General features: G+C 41.5%; 1 long non-coding RNA gene across 1 annotated transcript in view; it reads left to right on the forward strand.

The window, feature by feature from the left end:
* The first annotated feature begins 7,369 nt into the window (after window positions 1-7,369).
* The window catches only part of LOC132006916 (uncharacterized), a 181,066-nt gene continuing 180,100 nt past the window's right edge, over window positions 7,370-8,335 (forward strand). Inside the window, exon 1 of the long non-coding RNA XR_009401258.1 lies at window positions 7,370-7,415. This is a non-coding gene — a long non-coding RNA (uncharacterized LOC132006916). The remainder of the gene's footprint in view (window positions 7,416-8,335) is intronic.

An 8,335-nucleotide genomic window follows, 5' to 3' on the forward strand; every position in this document is an offset into this window, starting at 1 on the left:
GGAGGGGATTAGCTAGCTGGTCACCTGCTTGTTCTGACGCTACCCCGTGAAGCAGCCGAGCCCCTGGGAGGTGCTGTGATTTGTTCAACATCCTAGAGCTACTTAGTGGCCGAACAGGGACTAGGCTTCTATCGTCCACCCTCGTGTACTTTTTAATGTCCTTTTCTCATTGTGTTTATTGTCCAACTCCAAACATGGCCATGAGAGTAGAACTGTTCCCATGGAATGAAAATTTACTTCCTTTCAAAAAATCATCGATAATTTTCCATTCTACTTGGGTGTACCCCATCTGTAAGCACTGAGGGGATTAGCCAGGAACACGCTTGGTTCTTAAGACAGGCTTGCTACTTTTCAAAAGGAGTGATTCTAGAAATGCTTTTTACATGCTTAGTAGAGTGTGCAGCTCTGGTATGGGAGAGAAACCTCTTTTGTACTGTCCGGGAGCTCTTTTGTTGCTTTACACTGTAGACCTTTTTAATGGAAGGAAGGAATGCTGTTTTGCATTTACGATTCAGAATTATGTCCTTGGTGGTGCTGAAAGAAATTTCATGATGGGATATTAGGAAGTGTTTGGCCCATTCAGGCAATTATTTATCAGTCTATTTCAAGCTTTTCCCTGTTTAAAACAAAACAAAACAAAACAAAAACTGATCGAATAAAAACTGAAACTATGTACAGTGAGTTTGATGAAATCTTGTAAGTACTTTTGGTTGCTAGGGCAACATTCCTTTTGTTTCTGGTTAATGTGACTTCTCTCTCTGCAGCTTGACTCCTTGCGAGTAGATATTTATTTTTAAAAAAGAACCCAAATTCAGGCTTATGGCAAAAGAATAAGACGCCTCATGCCAACTTATTTTTCTTCAGTAAAACTTAGATTATGAAAAGACATTGTGTTCATTTGCACAGATAATACGAGGCAAAATGTTTCGACTTGAGTCGTCCAAGTTTGAGCAATGTTGTTGTGCTTTCTAGTATCTCAGTTCCCTTCAGGTGCCTTCTGGATGCCTCTTATGATCGATGTCCTCAGGACCCCATACCAGCTTCGCAGTAAGGAGGCATTTAAGTACCACCTCTATTTTCCACCCGAATCATAAGTTAGTCATCCCGCGCCCATTCGCTCAGACGCTGCCCACTGTTTTCCAAAGGGACACCTGGCTGAAATGGTTGGTTTTAACAGATGTTGATTTGTTTGCATTTTCCATCCTTCCTCATTACGTACGCATTTGTTCTACTATAGCACTGTGTTATCCTTGTGGGTTTTTTTTTTAAACTCTGCCCTATTAATAGTTCAGGTCAAATAACTCATTCTTTGTCATGGAGATGTGTCCTGGGCCATGTAGGATATTTATCAACACCCCCTCTTCTGACCAAATGCTAGCAGCAGTCCAGAAGTTGAGAGAATGGAAAATCCTTCATCAAATTGCTGTGGGTCACCTGGGTATCCAAATAGCCCCCAGTTAAGAAGCATTGCTTTATCCTTAGGGAACCCATCTATTTTGGCAATTTCATTAGCTGTAGTTTGGTCACTGAGAAGATGAGTAAGCGAGAACTTGAATATAGTTACATATTTTGTTTTATTTATTTAAAATTTTTATTTATTTATCTGATAGAGCACAAGCAGGGGGAAGGGCAGAGGGAGAGAGAGAAGCCGGTTCCCTGCTGAGCAGGGAGCCCAACATGGGGCTCGATCCCAGGAGCCTGGGATCATGACCTGAGCCGAAGGCAGACGCTTAACCCACTGAGCCACCCCGGCGCCCTTCGTTACATATTTTCAAGATGTATACTTTGGGCCTTTTGGTGTAGGATTCAGCATTAGCCAACTTAGTTGGTGCCCTACTTTCTCATGCATAGGATTGGAATGCTTATAATCCATTTTCACAGCAGATTTTGTCCAACATTATATTGATGTATAATTTAAGTGTATAGCTCAGGGAATAATCTCTTTTACCTACCACCCAGATCAAGATCCTTTACATTGGTCATTTTCTCCTAATGTCCTCTTTCTGGCCCATCCTCTTAGCCCAAATGGTGACCACTTATCTGCTTTGTGTTACTGTAGATGAGTTTTGTCTTCTCTAGAATTTCCTATAAATAAAATCATGTAGTGTGGGGCTGTTTGTGTCTGGTTTCTTTCCCTTAGCATCATGGTTTCCAGATTTATCCATTTTCCTGAATGTGTAGGTATTTTGTTTTTCTTGGTAAGTAGCATTCCCTTGTATATTTCCATTTGTTCATACACTCATATATTGATGGACATTTGAGTTATCTAATGGTTTCACTGCTGTGAATATATCTGCTAGGAGCCTTTATGTGAAAATGTTTTTGTGGACACATGTGCTCATTGTTCTTGGATATATACCTAGGAGCAGAAACCTTGTGTCATACCATGTCATAAAAATATTTTAAGTAGTTAAAAAAATTAAAAATTCTAGGGGTGCCTGGGTGGCTTATGTCATGACCTCAGGGTCCTGCAATGGAGCCCAGCACTGGGCTCCCTGCTCAGCAGGGAGTCTGCTTCTCCCTCTCCCTCTGCCCCTATTTCCTGCGTGTGTTCTTTTTCTCTTTCCCTCTCATGAAATAACTATTTCAAAAACAAATATACATATTTATGTATTATATATTATATATTTATATATTATATATTTTACACACACACACACACACACACACACACACACATATATATTCTAGTCCACAGAGAAAGTCTTTGAAGTTTCTGACATGAAATATACCTGTAATCTAGATATAATGAGGATCTAAGAAGTTGAGTGGAAAAAAGGAAATATGTACTGATGAAGAACATGGGTTTTGGGGTCAGTAGACTCAAATAAAGATATTGGCCCTGCTACTTGACAGCTGTGTGACCTTGGGCAAGTTACCCGATGTCTTTGTGCCTGCATTGCATTAGCCATAAAACAGAAAATAGTCGTAATAAGCTGATAGAATAGTGAGAAGTGAATGTGATAATGTAGATAAAGCGCCTTGCAGAGAAACTGGCATATATTTCTATTATTATTGCCTTATAAGTGTTGCAAATACTCTTTCATGGGAAGATTATCTAATGAGAGATCATAGCGTAGAAATGCAGAATGCTATGGGCTCCTGGGTGGCTCAGTGGGTTAAAGCTTCTGCCTTTGGCTCAGATCATGATCCCAGTGTCCTGGGATCGAGCCCTACATCAGGCTCCCTGCTTGGTGGGCAGCCTGTTTCCCTGCCCCCTCTTCCTGCCTCTGCCTACTTGTGATCTCTTTCTCTGTCAAATAAATAAATAAAAAATCTAAAAAACAAATCATAAGAAGCTGGGGGTGCCTGGGTGGCTCAGTGGGTTAAAGCCTCTGCCTTCAGCTCAGGTCATGGTCCCCGGGTCCTGGGATCCGAGCCCCGCATCGGGCTCTCTACTCAGCAGGGAGCCTGCTCACCCCCCCACCCCCGCCTGCCTCTCTGTGTACTTGTGATCTCTGTCTGTCAAATGGATAGATAGAATCTTAAAAAAAAAATTTCTGGAAGCTCAGTGCGGAAAACTCTGAAAGCAAAATGCTCCAAGGTGGACCTAGTCACAGGGTGTCCCCTCGGTATTGCAAGATTTCCTTTTAGAAGTGCCACCAGATTACCATTGTAAATGTTTTACAAAAATCCCCTAATGCTTCTGGGAGATGCAAGAGGAAAGAAACCATTTTAAGGATTTATTTATTTGAAAGAGAGTGAGCAGGTAAGAGAGAGTGAGCTGGGGGAGGGAAAGAAGGGGAAGGAGAGTGAGGATCTTCCAGCAGACTCCTTGCTGAGTGCAGAGCCTGGAAGCAGGGCTCGATCTTAGGACACTAAGATCATGACCTAAGCCCAAAGCAAGAGTCAGCTGTTTGACTGAGCCAGCCAGGTGCCCCAAAAGGAACTATTTTATTTTCTTTTGTCTATTTATTTATTAAAGATTTTATATATTTGAGAAAGAATACGAGCATGAATATGGGCAGAGGGAAGGGAATTAGGGACAAGCAGACTCCCCGCGGAGAGGGCAGCCTGTCCGGAGGCAAGGCCCGATCCCAGGACCCTGGGATCATGACCTGAGCCCAAGGCAGGTGCTTAACCTACTGAGCCATCCAGGTGCCCCCCCCCCCATAGGAACTATTTTAAAATGCACTGGAACATTCTGATCCTAACAATGCCTGCCGTCATAGGAGACTAGTTAACCAGAGCCTAAGCTACTAGAATATTATCAGAGGTTACATAAACAGGGGAAGACAAATACTCAGCTGTAGCCCATTTTAGCCATCCTGTTTCACATAAGAAGGGGCAAAAATACTAAGAAATACTTGTCAAATTCACAGTCCAGGGGTACAGGCTCATTAGGAGACTAAGACCTAATCATAGGACTACAGAACATTCCCTCACCCCATACCTCCGTACCACATTACTAACGGCCTGTTTACCATAGTTCCTTTATCCTGTCCCATTATCAGGGAAAAAAATCACAAGGCATTCCAAAATATAAAGTACAGAATTTGATGGGGCACCTGGGCTGTTCCGTCACTTAAGTGTCCTAACTCTTGATTTCAGCTCAGTTCTTGATCTCAGGATAGTGAGTTTAAGCTCTGCATTGGGCTCCATGCTCAGCCTGGAGCCTACTTAGGGAGGAAAAAAACAAGGAGAAAAAAGACGACGACGACGACATGGCAGTTGTGTTGGAATTATCAGACTGGGAATTTAGAACAGCTATAAAGAATATGCTGTGTGTCCTATTGGATCAAGTAGATTGCATGGAAGAATGCAGGGGCAATGTAAGCATAGAGATGGAAATCCTAAGAAAGAATAAAAAAGATAGGCTCAATATCAAAAACACCATAGCAAACATGAACAATGCCTTTGGTGAATTTATGAGTAAACTCAAGGCAGAGCTGAGGAAGGAGTGTCTCAGCGGTAGAGGATATATCAATAGAATCACCCCCAACTCAAATGCCTGAATTCCAGACCGCAGATAACACCAAGTGATGTTGCGAGTACGGAGTGAGAGGAGCTCCTGCGTTGCTGGTACGAACACGACGCGGCATAGCCACCTGAGAAGAGGGTGGCAGTTTCTTAGAAAAGTAGATGTGCTGGTAGTCCTGGATCCAGTGGTCATACCCCTTTGTATTTAACCAAAAGGGTTGAAAACGTGGCCACACAAAAACCCACACAGAGACATTTATAGCAGATTCATTCATAATGGCAGAAACCTGGAAGCAACCAAGATGTCCTTCTGTAGGCGAATGGAAAAAACCAAACAACTTAGTATCATTTAGCCCCAAAGCAAAGTAAGCTATTAAGCCACGAAGTGATACTGAGGGATGTTATATGCATATTATTAAGTGAAAGAAGCCATTCTGAGAAGGCTGCTTAGCATATGATTCCTACAATATGCCAGTCTGGTAAAGGCACAACTATGGAGAAAATAAAAAGAAGGAATGGGGATTAGGGTTTGGGGTCAAGGAATAGGTGGAACACAAGATCTTTCCAGCAATGAAAATACTCTGTATGATATAATAATAAGCCCATGCCACTGTCCATTTGTCCAAACCCACTGAACATGTAACACCAAAAATGAACCCTTAGGTAACATATAAACTTGTGGTTGTGTGTCAATGTGGGTTCATTCTTGGTAACACATGCCCCATACTGGTCAGTGATAGTCATAATGGGGAGGCACTTCCAGTGTGTGGGCAATAGGTACACACTGGAAATCTCTGGAACTTTCTCTCAAATTTATTGTAGACTTAACAGTGTTCTCACCTGTGGTGACTGGGTGGCCCAGTGGGTTAAAGCCTCTGCCTTCGACTTGGGCCATGATTCCAGAGTTCTGGGATCAAGCCCCATATCAGGTTCTCTTCTCAGCAGGGAGCCTGCTTCCTCCTCTCTCTCTCTTTCTCTCTCTCTCTCTGCCTCTCTGCCTACTTGTGATCTGTATCTGTCAAATAAATAAAATCTTTAAAAGTGCTCTCACCAATTATCTATGTAAAATGGTGCCACATTAAATGTTTGTTGCTTTGATCCTAAAAAAGGTCTAAGTGGTGTTTTCACAGGATTCTGTTCTGTGACTTCATCTACCAAATCTACCTAATCTATTGAGCACATTCTCCTGGTGCCCCAGGACCTAGAAGAAGGCCTGACATACGGTTCCATGCCCTTAAGCTTGCCCTCTAGTTGAGGAGCTAGGATGTGTGCAGAAAATGACCACATTAGGGAATGCTGTGTTTCGGGAGACAGAGACCTATGTACCCTTAGAATTCAGGGGATGGGGAGATTCACTGGTGTCGGGCTGATGGGGAAAGCATTGTAGAGCACTTAGCTTTCTGAAAACTGAACTTGAAACCTATAAAGGGTTAACCCTTTTACTTAAAAAATACATTCAGAAATGAATAGCATAGTCTTATATCCTTATATAACTGCCTGTACATATATGTAATGTTATGTGTATATATTATTTTTATAGATTTACTCATACATAATGTTTTATAACTTCATTTAAAGAATATCACCAATATATTTTCTTATGAATAAATACATTTACAACTTTTAAATAGCTCTATGGAAATCCCTCGTTATCGGCTGTATGATCATTTATTGAATTATTCCTTCATTGGTGGATATTTTCAATTTTGAGGGGAGTTTATTACCGTTACAGCCAGTTCTCCTTGAAGAGCTTGTGCTTTTATTTTTGTATGTCTGTGTGGGTTTTTCTGTAGGAAAGAATTCTTTGGAATGTAATTTCCAGGTACAGAAGTAGTGCAGTTTTACTTTTGTTTGGTAGTCTTAAATTTATCTGCAAATAGCTTATAACCATTTCTGTTACCAGCAACCATTTATGGAAGTTACTTTTATGTACACCCTTCCCAGCACATGGTGTTCAAAGTTTTACTTTTTGCCAGTCTTATGTCGAAATATAATATCTTATTGTCTTAATTTGTATTTATCTGGGAAGTAGTATCTTATATGTTGGTTGGCCATTTTATTTGTTTTTCAGTGAACTTACCCTTCTGCTTACTATTTTTTTTAAAGATTTTATTTTTCAGCCATCTTGAACCCAAGATGGGGCTCGAGCTCACAACTCCGAGATTATGTCACATGCTCCACAGATGGAGCCAGCCAGGCGCCCCCTCCTGCTTACCGCTTATTATTCGATTGTTGATTTTATGAAGTCTTTGTATATTACAGAGATTCCATTCTATGTGTTAACATACATTTTCTAGTTTGTTTTTGATCTGACTCTGGTATTTTTCATCATATAGATATTTTAAACTTATATATAGTTTATCTTTCAATGCTCTATTGACTGTTTCTCTCTTTGGGGCAGGTCTTTGAGTGGAATGTTCTTATCACGTGGTTATGGGTTCCGAGCTGTCTGCTGGGGCTTTAATATGAGGCTGAGGACTTTTATCATACTGCTGGTGAGTAGTCACTGGGGGAAGAGAGAAATTGTAGGGTTCAAGTAGATAGCTTTGGCAACATGGGAGGTGTGCGTGGATGATAGAAGGAAGAAGTATGATCAGATTGGAGCCTGATGAATTACTATTCAAACACTTTGGGACCAGAGGCTAAACTAGAGGAGTTTTGGTGGGCTTGGCAAGGCTTTAGGGGATATTCCAGAGGAAGAATTCACAGAGTTTGCTGACTTGCCTGGGTGATAGTAGAGTTACTGATTATGTTGAACTTGAAGGTTTCCGATTCCATTAAATGACAGGAGGGTGATATCTTGATTTGAAATACAAGTGCATTTCTTTCTGGCTTCATTCAGTTCACCCATTACTATGAGCTGTTACATGCCAACACCTGGGCTTATAGCTGGAGCTAGGAAGATATACATGGATTCTGGCCTCAAGGAATTCACAGTCTAGCAGAGAAGGCAGAGAGATGTGTAAGCCAAACATTACACTACAACGTGCCAAGTGCAGCAAAAGAAATTTGCCCAAGAGGCGGAAATGATACAGAAGTGGAAGGAGAGATTGCCTGGGGAAGTCAGGTAGAATATCACAGAGGGGGATGGTGGGTATTAGCAAGCTTTTACAGGATAAATAGGAGTTGGCCACATGAAAAGAGAGGAAAAAATATTTCAAGAAGTATATTTTTTAAATATTTTAAATTTATTTGACAGACAGAGATCACAAGTAGGCAGAGAGGCAGGCAGAGAGAGAGGAAGGGAAGCAGGCTCCCCGCTGAGCAGAGAGCCCGATGGGGGGCTCGATCCCAGGACCCTGGAATCATGACCTGAGCCGAAGGCAGAGGCTTTAACACACTGAGCCACCCAGGTGCCCCTCAAGAAGTATTTTTTTTTTTTAAGATTATTTATTTATTTATTTGACAGACAGAG

The sequence above is a fragment of the Mustela nigripes genome, chromosome X (assembly GCF_022355385.1).
Source record: "Mustela nigripes isolate SB6536 chromosome X, MUSNIG.SB6536, whole genome shotgun sequence".
Classification (NCBI taxonomy): Eukaryota; Metazoa; Chordata; class Mammalia; order Carnivora; family Mustelidae; genus Mustela; species Mustela nigripes.